The sequence below is a fragment of the Rhipicephalus microplus genome, unplaced genomic scaffold (assembly GCF_043290135.1).
Source record: "Rhipicephalus microplus isolate Deutch F79 unplaced genomic scaffold, USDA_Rmic scaffold_12, whole genome shotgun sequence".
Classification (NCBI taxonomy): Eukaryota; Metazoa; Arthropoda; class Arachnida; order Ixodida; family Ixodidae; genus Rhipicephalus; species Rhipicephalus microplus.
Window position 1 is genome coordinate 5,396,421 of NW_027464585.1, and position 20,677 is coordinate 5,417,097.

Genomic DNA, 20,677 nt, shown 5'->3' on the forward strand with positions numbered 1-20,677 from the left:
AACTCCCCAACTAGAAACTCCACAGCTAGTAACTCCGCAACTTGATACGTCGCAACAAGAAACTCGGCAACTAGAATCTCCGCAACTAGAAACTCTGCAACTAGAAACTCCGCAACTACAAACTCCGCAACCAGAAACTCCACAGCTAGAAACTCCACAACTTGAGACTTCGCAAATAAAAACTCGTCAACTAGTAACTCAACAACTAGAAACTCCACAGCTAAAAACTCCACAACTAGAAAATCTGCAACTTGAGAGTTCGCAACTAGAAACTCCACAACTAGACACTCCACAACTAGAAACTCCGCAACTAAAACCCGACAACTAGAAACTCAACAACTAGAAACTCCACACCTATAAATTTCTCAACTTGACACTCCACAACTAAAAGTCCACTACTAGAAACTCCACAACTAGAAACTCCCCAACTAGAAACTCCCCAACTAGAAACTCCACAACTAGAAACTCTGCAACTAGAAACTCCACAACTAGAAACTCCACAGCTAGAAACCCCTCAACTATAAACTTCACAACTAGAAACTCAACAACTAGAGACTGCACAACTAGAGACTCCGCAACTAGAAACTCCGCAGCTAGAAACTCCGCAACTAGAAAATCCACAACTAGAAACTTCACAACTAGAAACTCCCCAACAAGAAACTCCACAACTAGAAACTCCACAACTAGAAACTCCACAACTAGAGACTGCACAACTAGAGACTTTGCATTTAGAAACTTCTCAGATAGAAACTACACAACTAGAAACTCCTCGACTAGAGATTCCATAAGTAGAAACTCCACAGCTAGAATTTCCCTCAACTAGAAACCCCACAACTAGAAACTCCACAACTAGGAACTGTGCAAATAGAAAGTCTACAACTAGAAACTCGAAAACTAAAAACTCCAACTAGAAACTCTACAACTAGAAACCTCACAACTAGAAACTCCGCAACTTGAAACTCTGCCACTAGAAACTCCGCAACTGAAAACTCCACAGCTAGAAACTCCACAACTTGAAACACCACAACTAGATACTCCACAACTACAAATTCCACAACTAGAAACTCCACAACTAGAAACTCCACAACTACGAACCTCACAACTAGAAACTCCACAACTAGAAACTCTGCAACTAGAAACTCCACAACTAGAAAACTCCGCAACTAGAAACTCTGCAACGAGAAACTCCGCAACTAGACACTTCACACCTAGAAACTCCACAACTTAAAACACCACAACTAGATACTCCACAACTACAAATTGCACGACTAGAAACTCCGCAGCTAGAAACTCCACAACTTGAGACTTCGCAACTATAAACTCGGCAACTAGAATCTCCACAAGTATAAACTCTCCGACTAGAAACTCCGCAACTAAAAACTCCGCAACCTGAAACTCCGCAACTAGAAACTCCACAGCTAGAAACTCCACAACTAGGAACTCCACAACTAGAAACTCCACACCTATTATTTCAACACCTTGAAACTCCACACCTAAAACTCCACAACTAAAACTTCACAACTAGAAACTCCGCAACTAGACTCTCCCCAACTAGAAACTCCCCAACTAGAAACTTTGCAACTAGAATTTCCGCAACTAGAAAGTCTGCAACTAGAAACTCTGTAACTAGAAACTCCACAACTAGAAACCCCACAACTATAAACTTCACAACTAGAAGCTCAGCAACTAGAGACTGCACAACTAGAAACTCCACAACTAGAAAACTCCGCAACTAGAAACTCTGCAACTAGATACTCCGCAACTAGAAACTCCATAGCTAGAAACTCCACTACTAGAGACTCCACAACTAGAAACTCCACAACTACGAACCTCACAACTAGAAACTCCACAGCTAGAAACTCCGCAACTAGAAACTCCACAACTTGAAACTCCGCCACTAGAATCTCCACAACTAGAAAACTCCGCAACTAGAAACTTTACGGCTAGAAACTACACAACTTGAGACTTTGCAACTAGAAACTCTGCAACAAGAAACTCCGCAACTAGAAACTCTGCAACTAGATACTCCGCAACTAGAAACTCCATAGATAGAAACTCCACTACTAGAGACTCCACAACTAGAAACTCCACAACTACGAACCTCACAACTAGAAACTCCGCAACTAGAAACTCCACAGCTAGAAACTCAACAACTAGAGACTCCACAACTAGAAACTCCACAACTACAAACCCCACAACTACAAACCCCACAACTTGAAACTCCACAACTTGAGAGTTCGCAACTAGAAACTGCACAACTAGAAACTCCACAACTAGAGACTCCACAACTAGAAACTCCACAACTAGGAACTCCACAACTACGAACCTCACAACTAGAAACTCCACAACTAGAAACTCTGCAACTAGAAACTCCACAACTAGAAAACTCCGCAACTAGAAACTCTGCAACTAGAAACTCCGCAACTAGAAACTTCACACCTAGAAACTCCACAACTTAAAACACCACAACTAGATACTCCACAACTAAAAATTGCACAACTAGAAACTCCACAACCAGGAACTCCGAAACTAGAAACTCCGCAGCTAGAAACTCCACAACTTGAGACTTCGCAACTATAAACTCGGCAACTAGAATCTCCACAAGTAGAAACTCTCCGACAAGAAACTCCGCAACTACAAACTCCGCAACCTGAAACTCCGCAACTAGAAACTCCACAGCTAGAAACTCCACAACTAGGAACTCCACAACTAGAAACTCCACACCTAATATTTCAACACCTTGAAACTCCTTACCTAAAACTCCAACACTAAAACTTCACAACTAGAAACTCCGCAACTAGACTCTCCCCAACTAGAAACTCCCCAACTAGAAACTTTGCAACTAGAATTTCCGCAACTAGAAAGTCTGCAACTAGAAACTCTGTAACTAGAAACTCCACAACTAGAAACCCCACAACTATAAACTTCACAACTACAAGCTCAACAACTAGAGACTCCACAACTAGAAACTCCAAAACTACGAACCCCACAACTACGAACCCCACAAGTAGAAACTCCACAACTAGAAACTCAACAACTAGAAACTCCACAACTTGAGACTCCACAACTAGAAACTCCACAACTACGAACCTCACAACTAGAAACTCCACAGCTAGAAACTCCGCAACTAGAAACTCCACATCTTGAAACTCCGCCACTAGAATCTCCACAACTAGAAAACTCCGCAACTAGAAACTCTGCAACTAGAAACTCCGCAACTAGAAACTCCACAGCTAGAAACTCCACAACTTGAAACTCCACAACTAGAGACTCCACAACTAGAAACTCCACAACTACGAACCCCACAACTACGAACCCCACTACTAGCAACTCCACAACTAGAAACTCCACAACTTGAGACTTCGCAACTAGAAACTCCACAACTAGAAACTCCACTACTAGAGTCTCCACAACTAGAAACTCCACAACTAGAAACTCCACAACTAGGAACCTCAAAACTAGAAACTCCACAACTTGAAACTCCACAACTAGAGACTCTACAACTACAAACTCCACAACTAGAAACTTCACAACTACGAACCTCACAACTAGAAACTCCACAACTAGAAACTCTGCAACTATAAACTCCACAACTTGAAAACTCCGCAACTAGAAACTCTGCAACTAGAAACTCCGCAACTAGAAACTTCACAGCTAGAAACTCCACAACTTGAAACACCACAGCTAGATACTCCACAACTACAAATTGCACAACTAGAAACTCCACAACCAGAAACTCCGAAACTAAAAACTCCGCAGCTAGAAACTCCACAACTTGAGACTTCGCAACTAGAAACTCGGCAACTAGAATCTCCACATCTAGAAACTCTGCGACTAGAAACTCCGCAACTACAAACTCCGCAACCTGAAACTCCGCAACTAGAAACTCCACAGCTAGAAACTCCACAACTTGAGACTTCGCAACTAGAAACTCGGCAACTAGAATCTCCACAACTAGAAACTCTGCAACTAGAAACTCCGCAACTAGAAACTCCACAGCTAGAAACTCCACAACTAGAAACTCCACAACTAGAGACTCCACAACTAGAAACTCCGTAACTACAAACCGCACAACTAGAATTTCCACAACTAGAAACTCCACAACTTGAGAGTTCACAACTAGAAACTCCACAACTAGAAACTCCACAACTAGAGACTCCACCACTAGAATCTCCACCACTAGAAACTCCACAACTACGAACCTCACAACTAGAAATTCCACAACTAGAAACTCCACAGCCAGAAACTCCACAACTAGAAACTCCACAACTAGAAACTCCACAGCCATAAACTCCACAACTATAAACTCCACATCTAGAAACTCCGCAACAACAAACTCCACAACTAGAAACTCCACAACTAGAAATTTCACTACTAGAGACTCAACAACTAGAGACTCCTCAACTAAAAGCTCCACAACTAGAAACATTACAACTAGAAACTCCGCAACTAGAAACCCGACAACTAGAAACTCAACAACTAGAAACTCCACACCTAGTATTTCTACACCTTGAAACTCCACAACTAAAACTCGACAACTAAAACTTCACAACTAGAAACTCCACAAATAGAAACTCCGCAACTAGACTCTCCCCAACTGGAAACTCCCCAACTAGAAACTCTGCAACTAGAAACTCCGCAACTAGAAACTCTGCAACTAGAAACTCCGTAACTAGAAATTCCACAGCTAGAAACCCCACAACTATAAACTTCACAACTAGAAACTCCACAACTAGAAACTCCGCAACTAGAAACTCCGCAGCTAGAAACTCCCCAACTTGAGACTTCGCAGCTAGAAACTCGGCAACTAGAATCTCCACAACTAGAAACTCTGCGACTAGAAACTCCGCAGCTACAAACTCCGCAACCTAAAACTCAACAACTGGAGACTGCACAACTAGAGACTCCGCAACTAGAAACTCCACAGCTAGAAACTCCGCAACTAGAAACTCCACAACTTGAAACTCTGCCACTAGAATCTCCACAACTAGAAAACTTCGCAACTAGAAACTCTTCAACTAGAAACTCCGCAACTAGAAACTCCACAGCTAGAAACTCCACAACTTGAAACTCCACAACTAGAGACTCCACAACTAGAAACTCCACAACTACGAACCCCACAACTACGAACCCCACTACTAGCAACTCCACAACTAGAAACTCCACAACTTGAGACTTCGCAACTAGAAAACCCACAACTTGAAACTCCAATACTAGAGTCTCCACAACTAGAAACTCCACAACTAGAAACTCCACAACTACGAACCTCACAACTAGAAACTCCACAACTTGAAACTCCACAACTAGATACTCTACAACTACAAACTCCACAACTAGAAACTTCACAACTACGAACCTCACAACTAGAAACTCCACAACTAGAAACTCTGCAACTATAAACTCCACAACTAGAAAACTCCGCAACTAGAAACTCTGCAACTAGAAACTCCGCAACTAGAAACTTCACAGCTAGAAACTCCACAACTTGAAACACCACAACTAGATACTCCACAACTACAAATTGCACAACTAGAAACTCCACAACCAGGAACTCCGAAACTAGAAACTCCGCAGCTAGAAACTCGACAACTTGAGACTTCGCAACTATAAACTCGGCAACTAGAATCTCCACAAGTAGAAACTCTCCGACTAGAAACTCCGCAACTACAAACTCCGCAACCTGAAACTCCGCAACTAGAAACTCCGCAACTAGACTCTCCCCAACTAGAAACTCCCCAACTAGAAACTTTGCAACTAGAATTTCCGCAACTAGAAAGTTTGCAACTAGAAACTCTGTAACTAGAAACTCCACAACTAGAAACCCCACAACTATAAACTTCACAACTAGAAGCTCAACAACTAGAGACTGCACAACTAGAAACTCCACAACTAGAAAACTCCGCAACTAGAAACTCTGCAACTAGATACTCCGCAACTAGAAACTCCATAGATAGAAACTCCACTACTAGAGACTCCACAACTAGAAATTCCACAACTAGAAACTCCACAGCCAGAAACTCCACAACTAGAAACTCCACAACTAGAAACTCCACAGCCATAAACTCCACAAATAGAAACTCCACATCTAGAAACTCCGCAACAACAAACTCCACAACTAGAAACTCCACAACTAGAAATTTCACTACTAGAGACTCAACAACTAGAGACTCCTAAACTAAAAGCTCCACAACTAGAAACATTACAACTAGAAACTCCGCAACTAGAAACCCGACAACTAGAAACTCAACAACTAGAAACTCCACACCTATTATTTCTACACCTTGAAACTTCACAACTAAAACTCGACAACTAAAACTTCACAACTACAAACTTCACAACTAGAAACTCCACAACTAGAAACTCCGCAACTAGAAACTCCCCCACTAGAAACTCCACAACTAGAAACCCTGCAGCTAGAAACTCCGCAACTAGAAACTCTGCAAATAGAAACTCCACAGCTAGAAACTCCACAACTAGAAACTCCACAACTTGAGAGTTCGCAACTAGAAACTCCACAACTAGAAACTCCACAACTAGAGACTCCGCAACTAGAAACTCCACCACTAGAAACTCCACAACCACAAACCTCACAACTAGAAATTCCATAACTGGAAACTCCACAGCTAGAAAGTCCACAACTAGAAACTCTGCAACTAGAAACTCCGCAACTAGAAACTCCACAGCTAGAAAATCCACCACTAGAAACTCCAAAACTAGCAACTCCACAACTACAGACTCCGCAACTAGAAAACTCCTCAACTAGAAACTCCCAACTAGACACTCCGCAACTAGGAACTCTACAACTTCAAAATCCACAACTAGAAACTCCACACTTTGAAACTCCACAACTAGATACTCCACAACTACAAACTCCACAACTAGAAACTCCCCAACTAAAACTCCACAACTTGAAACTCCGCAAATTGAAACTCCGAAACTAGAAACTCCACAACTAGAAAACTCCGCAACGTGAAACTTTGCAACTAGAAACTCCGCAATTAGAAACTCCACAGCTAGAAACTTCACTACTTGAAACACCACAACTAGATACTCCACAACTACGAATTCCACAACTTGAAACTCCACAACTAGAAACTCCACAACAAGAAGCTCCGCAACTAAAATTTCCACAGCTAGAAACTCCACAACTTGAGACTTCGCGACTAGAAACTCAGCAACTAGAAACTCAACAACTATAAACTCAACCACTAGAAACTCCACAACTAGGAACTCTACAACTTCAAAATCCACAACTAAAAACTCTTCAACTTGAAACTCCACATCTAGATACTCCACAACTACAAACTCCACAACTAGAAACTCCACAACCTTAAACTCCGCAACCAGAAACTCCGCAACTAAAACTCCACAACTAGACACTCCACAAGTAGAAACTCCACAACTAGAAACTCTGCAACTAGAAACTCCGCAATTAGAAACTCCACAGCTAGAAACTTCACTACTTGAAACACCATCACTAGATACTCCACAACTACGAATTCCACAACTACAAATTCCGCAACTAGATACTCCACAACTGGAAACTCCGCAACTAGAAACTCCACAGCTAAAAACTCCACAACTTGAGACTTCGCGACTAGAAACTCAGCAACTAGAAACTCAACAACTATAAACTCCACCACTAGAAACTCCACAACCTGAAACTCTGCAACCAGAAACTTCGCAACTAAAAACTCCACAACTAGAAACTCCACAAGTATAAACTCCACAACTAGTAACTCCGCAACTAGAAACTCCACAACTAGACACTCCCAACTAGACACTCCGCAACTAAGAACTCTACAACCTCAAAATCCACAACTAGAAACTGCACAATTTGAAACTCCACAACTAGATACTCCACAACTACAAACTCCACAACTAGAAACTCCCCAACTAGAAACTCCACAACTTGAAACTCCGCAAATAGAAACTCCGAAACTAGAAGCTCCGCAACTAGAATTTCCACAGCTAGAAACTCCACAACTTGAGACTTCGCAACTAGATACTCCGCAACTAGAAACTCCACAGCTAGAAAATTCTGCAACTAGAAACTCCACAACTAGAAACTCCACAAGTATAAACTCCACAACTAGTAACTCCGCAACTAGAAACTCCACAACTAGACACTCCCAACTAGACACTCTGCAACTGGGAACTCTACAACTTCAAAATCCACAACTAGAAACTCCACAATTTGAAACTCCACAACTAGATACTCCACAACTACAAACTCCACAACTAGAAACTCCCCAACTAGAAACTCCACAGCTAGTAACTCCGCTACTTGATACGTCGCAACAAGAAACTCGGCAACTAGAATCTCCGCAACTAGAAACTCTGCAACTAGAAACTCCGCAACTACAAACTCCGCAACCAGAAACTCCACAGCTAGAAACTCCACAACTTGAGACTTCGCAAATAAAAACTCGTCAACTAGTAACTCAACAACTAGAAACTCCACAGCTAGAAACTCCACAACTAGAAAATCCGCAACTTGAGAGTTCGCAACTAGAAACTCCACAACTAGACACTCCACACCTATAAATTTCTCAACTTGACACTCCACAACTAAAAGTCCACTACTAGAAACTCCACAACTAGAAACTCCCCAACTAGAAACTCCCCAACTAGAAACTCCACAACTAGAAACTCTGCAACTAGAAACTCCGCAACTAGAAACTCCACAGCTAGAAACCCCTCAACTATAAACTTCACAACTAGAAACTCAACAACTAGAGACTGCACAACTAGAGACTCCGCAACTAGAAACTCCGCAGCTAGAAACTCCACAACTAGAAAATCCACAACTAGAAACTTCACAACTAGAAACTCCCCAACAAGAAACTCCACAACTAGAAACTCCACAACTAGAAACTCCACAACTAGAGACTGCACAACTAGAGACTTTGCATTTAGAAACTTCTCAGATAGAAACTACACAACTAGAAACTCCTCGACTAGAGATTCCATAAGTAGAAACTCCACAGCTAGAATTTCCCTCAACTAGAAACCCCACAACTAGAAACTCCACAACTAGGAACTGTGCAAATAGAAAGTCTACAACTAGAAACTCGAAAACTAAAAACTCCAACTAGAAACTCTACAACTAGAAACTTCACAACTAGAAACTCCGCAACTTGAAACTCTGCCACTAGAAACTCCGCAACTAGAAACTCCACAGCTAGAAACTCCACAACTTGAAACACCACAACTAGATACTCCACAACTACAAATTCCACAACTAGAAACTCCACAACTAGAAACTCCACAACTTGATACGTCGCAACAAGAAACTCGGCAACTAGAATCTCCGCAACTAGAAACTCTGCAACTAGAAACTCCGCAACTACAAACTCCGCAACCAGAAACTCCACAGCTAGAAACTCCACAACTTGAGACTTCGCAAATAAAAACTCGTCAACTAGTAACTCAACAACTAGAAACTCCACAGCTAGAAACTACACAACTAGAAAATCGGCAACTTGAGAGTTCGCAACTAGAAACTCCACAACTAGACACTCCACAACTAGAAACTCCGCAACTAAAACCCGACAACTAGAAACTCAACAACTAGAAACTCCACACCTATAAATTTCTCAACTTGACACTCCACAACTAAAAGTCCACTACTAGAAACTCCACAACTAGAAACTCCCCAACTAGAAACTCCCCAACTAGAAACTCCACAACTAGAAACTCTGCAACTAGAAACTCCGCAACTAGAAACTCCACAGCTAGAAACCCCTCAACTATAAACTTCACAACTAGAAACTCAACAACTAGAGACTGCACAACTAGAGACTCCGCAACTAGAAACTCCGCAGCTAGAAACTCCGCAACTAGAAAATCCACAACTAGAAACTTCACAACTAGAAACTCCCCAACAAGAAACTCCACAACTAGAAACTCCAAAACTAGAAACTCCACAACTAGAGACTGCACAACTAGAGACTTTGCATTTAGAAACTTCTCAGATAGAAACTACACAACTAGAAACTCCTCGACTAGAGATTCCATAAGTAGAAACTCCACAGCTAGAATTTCCCTCAACTAGAAACCCCACAACTAGAAACTCCACAACTACGAACTCTGCAAATAGAAAGTCTACAACTAGAAACTCGAAAACTAAAAACTCCAACTAGAAACTCTACAACTAGAAACTTCACAACTAGAAACTCCACAAATAGACACTCTACAACTAGAAACTCCACAACTAGAGACTCCACAAATAGGAACTCCAAAATTGAGACTCCACAACTAGAAACTACACAGATTGAAATTCCAACACTAGAAACTCCACAACTGCAAACTCCGCAACTAGAAACTCTGCAACTAGAAACTTTACAGCTAGAAACTCTACAACTTGAGACTTCGCAAATAGAAACTCGTCAACTGGAAACTCAACCACTAGAAACTCCGCAGCTAGAAACTCCACAACTAGAAATTCCACAACTTGAAACCCAACAAATAGATACTCCACAACTACCAATTCCGCAACTAGAAACTCCCCAACTAGAAACTCCACAGCTAGAAAATCCACCACTAGAAACTCCAAAACTAGCAACTCCACAACTACAGACTCCGCAACTAGAAAACTCCTCAACTAGAAACTCCCAACTAGACACTCCGCAACTAGGAACTCTACAACTTCAAAATCCACAACTAGAAACTCCACAATTTGAAACTCCACAACTAGATACTCCACAACTACAAACTCCACAACTAGAAACTCCCCAACTAAAACTCCACAACTTGAAACTCCGCAAATTGAAACTCCGAAACTAGAAACTCCACAACTAGAAAACTCCGCAACGTGAAACTTTGCAACTAGAAACTCCGCAATTAGAAACTCCACAGCTAGAAACTTCACTACTTGAAACACCACAACTAGATACTCCACAACTACGAATTCCACAACTTGAAACTCCACAACTAGAAACTCCACAACAAGAAGCTCCGCAACTAAAATTTCCACAGCTAGAAACTCCACAACTTGAGACTTCGCGACTAGAAACTCAGCAACTAGAAACTCAACAACTATAAACTCAACCACTAGAAACTCCACAACTAGGAACTCTACAACTTCAAAATCCACAACTAAAAACTCTTCAACTTGAAACTCCACATCTAGATACTCCACAACTACAAACTCCACAACTAGAAACTCCACAACCTGAAACTCCGCAACCAGAAACTCCGCAACTAAAACTCCACAACTAGAAACTCCACAAGTAGAAACTCCACAACTAGAAACTCTGCAACTAGAAACTCCGCAATTAGAAACTCCACAGCTAGAAACTTCACTACTTGAAACACCATCACTAGATACTCCACAACTACGAATTTCACAACTACAAATTCCGCAACTAGAAACTCCACAACTGGAAACTCCGCAACTAGAAACTCCACAGCTAAAAACTCCACAACTTGAGACTTCGCGACTAGAAACTCAGCAACTAGAAACTCAACAACTATAAACTCCACCACTAGAAACTCCACAACCTGAAACTCTGCAACCAGAAACTTCGCAACTAAAAACTCCACAACTAGAAACTCCACAAGTATAAACTCCACAACTAGTAACTCCGCAACTAGAAACTCCACAACTAGACACTCCCAACTAGACACTCCGCAACTAGGAACTCTACAACCTCAAAATCCACAACTAGAAACTGCACAATTTGAAACTCCACAACTAGATACTCCACAACTACAAACTCCACAACTAGAAACTCCCCAACTAGAAACTCCACAACTTGAAACTCCGCAAATAGAAACTCCGAAACTAGAAGCTCCGCAACTAGAATTTCCACAGCTAGAAACTCCACAACTTGAGACTTCGCAACTAGATACTCCGCAACTAGAAACTCCACAACTAGAAATTCCACAACTTGAAACCCAACAAATAGATACTCCACAACTACCAATTCCGCAACTAGAAACTCCGCAACTAGAAACTCCACAGCTAGAAAATCCACCACTAGAAACTCCAAAACTAGCAACTCCACAACTACAGACTCCGCAACTAGAAAACTCCTCAACTAGAAACTCCCAACTAGACACTCCGCAACTAGGAACTCTACAACTTCAAAATCCACAACTAGAAACTCCACAATTTGAAACTCCACAACTAGATACTCCACAACTACAAACTCCACAACTAGAAACTCCCCAACTAAAACTCCACAACTTGAAACTCCGCAAATTGAAACTCCGAAACTAGAAACTCCACAACTAGAAAACTCCGCAACGTGAAACTTTGCAACTAGAAACTCCGCAATTAGAAACTCCACAGCTAGAAACTTCACTACTTGAAACACCACAACTAGATACTCCACAACTACGAATTCCACAACTTGAAACTCCACAACTAGAAACTCCACAACCAGAAACTCCACAGCTAGAAACTCCACAACTTGAGACTTCGCAAATAAAAACTCGTCAACTAGTAACTCAACAACTAGAAACTCCACAGCTAGAAACTACACAACTAGAAAATCGGCAACTTGAGAGTTCGCAACTAGAAACTCCACAACTAGACACTCCACAACTAGAAACTCCGCAACTAAAACCCGACAACTAGAAACTCAACAACTAGAAACTCCACACCTATAAATTTCTCAACTTGACACTCCACAACTAAAAGTCCACTACTAGAAACTCCACAACTAGAAACTCCCCAACTAGAAACTCCCCAACTAGAAACTCCACAACTAGAAACTCTGCAACTAGAAACTCCGCAACTAGAAACTCCACAGCTAGAAACCCCTATACTATAAACTTCACAACTAGAAACTCAACAACTAGAGACTGCACAACTAGAGACTCCGCAACTAGAAACTCCGCAGCTAGAAAATCCACAACTAGAAGCTTCACAACTAGAAACTCCCCAACAAGAAACTCCACAACTAGAAACTCCAAAACTAGAAACTCCACAACTAGAGACTGCACAACTAGAGACTTTGCATTTAGAAACTTCTCAGATAGAAACTACACAACTAGAAACTCCTCGACTAGAGATTCCATAAGTAGAAACTCCACAGCTAGAATTTCTCTCAACTAGAAACCCCACAACTAGAAACTCCACAACTACGAACTCTGCAAATAGAAAGTCTACAACTAGAAACTCGAAAACTAAAAACTCCAACTAGAAACTCTACAACTAGAAACTTCACAACTAGAAACTCCACAAATAGACACTCTACAACTAGAAACTCCACAACTAGAGACTCCACAAATAGGAACTCCAAAATTGAGACTCCACAACTAGAAACTACACAGATTGAAATTCCAACACTAGAAACTCCACAACTGGAAACTCCGCAACTAGAAACTCTGCAACTAGAAACTTTACAGCTAGAAACTCCACAACTTGAGACTTCGCAAATAGAAACTCGTCAACTGGAAACTCAACCACTAGAAACTCCGCAGCTAGAAACTCCACAACTAGAAATTCCACAACTTGAAACCCAACAAATAGATACTCCACAACTACCAATTCCGCAACTAGAAACTCCACAACTAGAAACTCCGCAACTAGAAACTCCCCACTAGAAACCCCACAACTAGAATCTCTGCAACTAGAAACTCCGCAAGTAGAAACTCTGCAACTAGAAACTCCGCAACTAGAAACTCCGCAGCTAGAAACCCCACAACTATAAACTTCACAACTAGCAACTCAACAACTAGACACTGCACAACTAGAGACTCCGCCACTAGAAACTCTACAGCTAGTAACTCCGCAACTAGAAACTCCACAACTTGAAACTCTGCCACTAGAAGCTCCAGAACTAGAAAACTCCGCAACTACAAACTCTGTAACTAGAAACATCACAACTGGAAACTCCACAGCAAGAAACTCCACAACTTGAAACACCACAACTAGATACTCCACAACTACAAACTCCACAACTAGAAACTCCACAACTAGAAACTCCACAACTAGAAACTCAACAAGTATAAACTCCACAACTAGTAACTCCGCAACTAGAAACTCCACAACTAGACACTCCCAACTAGACACTCCGCAACTAGGAACTCTACAACTTCAAAATCCACAACTAGAAACTCCACAATTTGAAACTCCACAACTAGATACTCCACAACTACAAACTCCACAACTAGAAACTCCCCAACTAGAAACTCCACAGCTAGTAACTCCGCAACTTGATACGTCGCAACAAGAAACTCGGCAACTAGAATCTCCGCAACTAGAAACTCTGCAACTAGAAACTCCGCAACTACAAACTCCGCAACCAGAAACTCCACAGCTAGAAACTCCACAACTTGAGACTTCGCAAATAAAAACTCGTCAAATAGTAACTCAACAACTAGAAACTCCACAGCTAAAAACTCCACAACTAGAAAATCCGCAACTTGAGAGTTCGCAACTAGAAACTCCACAACTAGACACTCCACAACTAGAAACTCCGCAACTAAAACCCGACAACTAGAAACTCAACAACTAGAAACTCCACACCTATAAATTTCTCAACTTGACACTCCACAACTAAAAGTCCACTACTAGAAACTCCACAACTAGAAACTCCCCAACTAGAAACTCCCCAACTAGAAACTCCACAACTAGAAACTCTGCAACTAGAAACTCCACAACTAGAAACTCCACAGCTAGAAACCCCTCAACTATAAACTTCACAACTAGAAACTCAACAACTAGAGACTGCACAACTAGAGACTCCGCAACTAGAAACTCCGCAGCTAGAAACTCCGCAACTAGAAAATCCACAACTAGAAACTTCACAACTAGAAACTCCCCAACAAGAAACTCCACAACTAGAAACTCCACAACTAGAAACTCCACAACTAGAGACTGCACAACTAGAGACTTTGCATTTAGAAACTTCTCAGATAGAAACTACACAACTAGAAACTCCTCGACTAGAGATTTCATAAGTAGAAACTCCACAGCTAGAATTTCCCTCAACTAGAAACCCCACAACTAGAAACTCCACAACTAGGAACTGTGCAAATAGAAAGTCTACAACTAGAAACTCGAAAACTAAAAACTCCAACTAGAAACTCTACAACTAGAAACCTCACAACTAGAAACTCCGCAACTTGAAACTCTGCCACTAGAAACTCCGCAACTAGAAACTCCACAGCTAGAAACTCCACAACTTGAAACACCACAACTAGATACTCCACAACTACAAATTCCACAACTAGAAACTCCACAACTAGAAACTCCACAACTTGATACGTCGCAACAAGAAACTCGGCAACTAGAATCTCCGCAACTAGAAACTCTGCAACTAGAAACTCCGCAACTACAAACTCCGCAACCAGAAACTCCACAGCTAGAAACTCCACAACTTGAGACTTCGCAAATAAAAACTCGTCAACTAGTAACTCAACAACTAGAAACTCCGCAGCTAGAAACTACACAACTAGAAAATCGGCAACTTGAGAGTTCGCAACTAGAAACTCCACAACTAGACACTCCACAACTAGGAACTCTGCAAATAGAAAGTCTACAACTAGAAACTCGAAAACTAAAAACTCCAACTAGAAACTCTACAACTAGAAACTTCACAACTAGAAACTCCACAAATAGACACTCTACAACTAGAAACTCCACAACTAGAGACTCCACAAATAGGAACTCCAAAATTGAGACTCCACAACTAGAAACTACACAGATTGAAATTCCAACACTAGAAACTCCACAACTGGAAACTCCGCAACTAGAAACTCTGCAACTAGAAACTTTACAGCTAGAAACTCCACAACTTGAGACTTCGCAAATAGAAACTCGTCAACTGGAAACTCAACCACTAGAAACTCCGCAGCTAGAAACTCCACAACTAGAAATTCCACAACTTGAAACCCAACAAATAGATACTCCACAACTACCAATTCCGCAACTAGAAACTCCACAACTAGAAACTCCGCAACTAGAAACTCCGCAACTAGAAACTCCCCACTAGAAACCCCACAACTAGAATCTCTGCAACTAGAAACTCCGCAAGTAGAAACTCTGCAACTAGAAACTCCGCAACTAGAAACTCCACAGCTAGAAACCCCACAACTATAAACTTCACAACTAGCAACTCAACAACTAGAGACTGCACAACTAGAGACTCCGCCACTAGAAACTCTACAGCTAGTAACTCCGCAACTAGAAACTCCACAACTTGAAACTCTGCCACTAGAAGCTCCAGAACTTGAAAACTCCGCAACTACAAACTCTGTAACTAGAAACTTCGCAACTAGAAACTCCACAGCTAGAAACTCCACAACTTGAAACACCACAACTAGATACTCCACAACTATAAATTCCACAACTAGAAACTCCACAACTAGAAACACCACATCTAGAAACTCCGCAACAACAAACTCTGCAACCAGAAACTCCACAACTAGAATTTCCACAGCTAGAGACTCAACAACTAGAGACTCCTCAACTAAAAGCTCCACAACTAGAAACTCAACAACTAAAAACTCCACACCTATAAATTCCTCAACTTGAAACTCAACAACTAAAACTCCACAACTAGAAACTCCAACTCTAGAAACTCCACAACTAGAAACTCCCCAACTAGAAACTTCACAACTAGAAACTCTGCAACTAGAAACTCCGCAACTAGAAACTCCGCAACTAGAAACTCCACAGCTAGAAACCCCCCCAACTATAAACTTCACAACTAGAAACTCAACAACTAGAGACTGCACAACTAGAGACTCTGCAACTAGAAACTCCGCAGCTAGAAACTCCGCAACTAGAAACTCCACAACTTGAAACTCTGCAACTCAAAACTCCGCAACAAAAAAATCTACAACTATAAACTCAAGTAGAAACTCCTCAGATAGAAACTACACAACTAGAAACACCACGACATGAGATTCCATAAGTAGAAACTCCACAACTAGGAACTCTGAAAATAGGAAATCTACAACTAGAAACTCGAAAACTAAAAACTCCAACTAGAAACTCCGCAACTAAAAACTTCACAACTAGAAACTCCACAAATGGACACTCCACAACTAGAAACTCCACAACTAGAGACTCCACAACTAGGAACTCCAAAATTGAGACTCCACAACTACAAACTACACAGATTGAAATTCCACAACTAGAAACTCCACAACTGGAAACTCCGCAACTAGAAACTCTGCAACTAGAAACTTTACAGCTAGAAACTCCACAACTTGAGACTTCGCAAATAGAAACTCGTCAACTGGAAACTCAACCACTAGAAACTCCACAGCTAGAAACTCCACAACTAGAAATTCCACAACTTGAAACACCACAACTAGATACTCCACAACTACAAATTCCACAACTAGAAACTCCACAACTAGAAACACCACATCTAGAAACTCCGCAACAACAAACTCTGCAACCAGAAACTCCACAACTAGAATTTCCACAGCTAGAGACTCAACAACTAGAGACTCCTCAACTAAAATCTCCACAACTAGAAACTCAACAACTAAAAACTCCGCAACTTGAAACCCGACAACTAGAAACTCAACAACTAGAAACTCCACACCTATAAATTCCTCAACTTGAAACTCAACAACTAAAACTCCACAACTAGAAACTCCACAACTAGAAACTCCGAAACTAGAAACTCCCATACTAGAAACTTCACAACTAGAAACTCTGCAACTAGAAACTCCGCAACTAGAAACTCCGCAACTAGAAACTCCACAGCTAGAAACTCCGAAACTAGAAACTCCACAACTTGAAACTCTGCAACTCAAAACTCTGCAACTAAAAAATCCACAACTATAAACTCGAGTAGAAACTCCCCAACGGGAAACTCCGCAACTAGAAACTCCGCAACTAGAAAATACACAACTAGAAACTTCACAACTAGAAACTCCCCAACAAAAATTCCACAACTAGTAACTCCACAACGAGAAACTCCACAACTAGAGACTGCACAACTAGAGACTGCATTTAGAAACTCCTCAGATAGAAACTACACAACTAGAAACACCACGACTAGAGATTCCATAAGTAGAAACTCCACAGCTATTATTTCCACAACTAGAAACCCCTCAACTAGAAACTCCACCACTAGGAACTCTGCAACTAGAAACTCCGTAACTAGAAATTCCACAGCTAGAAACCCCACAACTATAAACTTCACAACTAGAAACTCCACAACTAGAAACTCCGCAACTAGAAACTCCGCAGCTAGAAACTCCCCAACTTGAGACTTCGCAGCTAGAAACTCGGCAACTAGAATCTCCACAACTAGAAACTCTGCGACTAGAAACTCCGCAGCTACAAACTCCGCAACCTAAAACTCAACAACTGGAGACTGCACAACTAGAGACTCCGCAACTAGAAACTCCACAGCTAGAAACTCCGCAACTAGAAACTCCACAACTTGAAACTCTGCCACTAGAATCTCCACAACTAGAAAACTTCGCAACTAGAAACTCTTCAACTAGAAACTCCGCAACTAGAAACTCCACAGCTAGAAACTCCACAACTTGAAACTCCACAACTAGAGACTCCACAACTAGAAACTCCACAACTACGAACCCCACAACTACGAACCCCACTACTAGCAACTCCACAACTAGAAACTCCACAACTTGAGACTTCGCAACTAGAAAACCCACAACTTGAAACTCCAATACTAGAGTCTCCACAACTAGAAACTCCACAACTAGAAACTCCACAACTACGAACCTCACAACTAGAAACTCCACAACTTGAAACTCCACAACTAGAGACTCTACAACTACAAACTCCACAACTAGAAACTTCACAACTACGAACCTCACAACTAGAAACTCCACAACTAGAAACTCTGCAACTATAAACTCCACAACTAGAAAACTCCGCAACTAGAAACTCTGCAACTAGAAACTCCGCAACTAGAAACTTCACAGCTAGAAACTCCACAACTTGAAACACCACAACTAGATACTCCACAACTACAAATTGCACAACTAGAAACTCCACAACCAGGAACTCCGAAACTAGAAACTCCGCAGCTAGAAACTCGACAACTTGAGACTTCGCAACTATAAACTCGGCAACTAGAATCTCCACAAGTAGAAACTCTCCGACTAGAAACTCCGCAACTACAAACTCCGCAACCTGAAACTCCGCAACTAGAAACTCCGCAACTAGACTCTCCCCAACTAGAAACTCCCCAACTAGAAACTTTGCAACTAGAATTTCCGCAACTAGAAAGTTTGCAACTAGAAACTCTGTAACTAGAAACTCCACAACTAGAAACCCCACAACTATAAACTTCACAACTAGAAGCTCAACAACTAGAGACTGCACAACTAGAAACTCCACAACTAGAAAACTCCGCAACTAGAAACTCTGCAACTAGATACTCCGCAACTAGAAACTCCATAGATAGAAACTCCACTACTAGAGACTCCACAACTAGAAATTCCACAACTAGAAACTCCACAGCCAGAAACTCCACAACTAGAAACTCCACAACTAGAAACTCCACAGCCATAAACTCCACAAATAGAAACTCCACATCTAGAAACTCCGCAACAACAAACTCCACAACTAGAAACTCCACAACTAGAAATTTCACTACTAGAGACTCAACAACTAGAGACTCCTAAACTAAAAGCTCCACAACTAGAAACATTACAACTAGAAACTCCGCAACTAGAAACCCGACAACTAGAAACTCAACAACTAGAAACTCCACACCTATTATTTCTACACCTTGAAACTTCACAACTAAAACTCGACAACTAAAACTTCACAACTACAAACTTCACAACTAGAAACTCCACAACTAGAAACTCCGCAACTAGAAACTCCCCCACTAGAAACTCCACAACTAGAAACCCTGCAGCTAGAAACTCCGCAACTAGAAACTCTGCAAATAGAAACTCCACAGCTAGAAACTCCACAACTAGAAACTCCACAACTTGAGAGTTCGCAACTAGAAACTCCACAACTAGAAACTCCACAACTAGAGACTCCGCAACTAGAAACTCCACCACTAGAAACTCCACAACCACAAACCTCACAACTAGAAATTCCATAACTGGAAACTCCACAGCTAGAAAGTCCACAACTAGAAACTCTGCAACTAGAAACTCCGCAACTAGAAACTCCACAGCTAGAAAATCCACCACTAGAAACTCCAAAACTAGCAACTCCACAACTACAGACTCCGCAACTAGAAAACTCCTCAACTAGAAACTCCCAACTAGACACTCCGCAACTAGGAACTCTACAACTTCAAAATCCACAACTAGAAACTCCACACTTTGAAACTCCACAACTAGATACTCCACAACTACAAACTCCACAACTAGAAACTCCCCAACTAAAACTCCACAACTTGAAACTCCGCAAATTGAAACTCCGAAACTAGAAACTCCACAACTAGAAAACTCCGCAACGTGAAACTTTGCAACTAGAAACTCCGCAATTAGAAACTCCACAGCTAGAAACTTCACTACTTGAAACACCACAACTAGATACTCCACAACTACGAATTCCACAACTTGAAACTCCACAACTAGAAACTCCACAACAAGAAGCTCCGCAACTAAAATTTCCACAGCTAGAAACTCCACAACTTGAGACTTCGCGACTAGAAACTCAGCAACTAGAAACTCAACAACTATAAACTCAACCACTAGAAACTCCACAACTAGGAACTCTACAACTTCAAAATCCACAACTAAAAACTCTTCAACT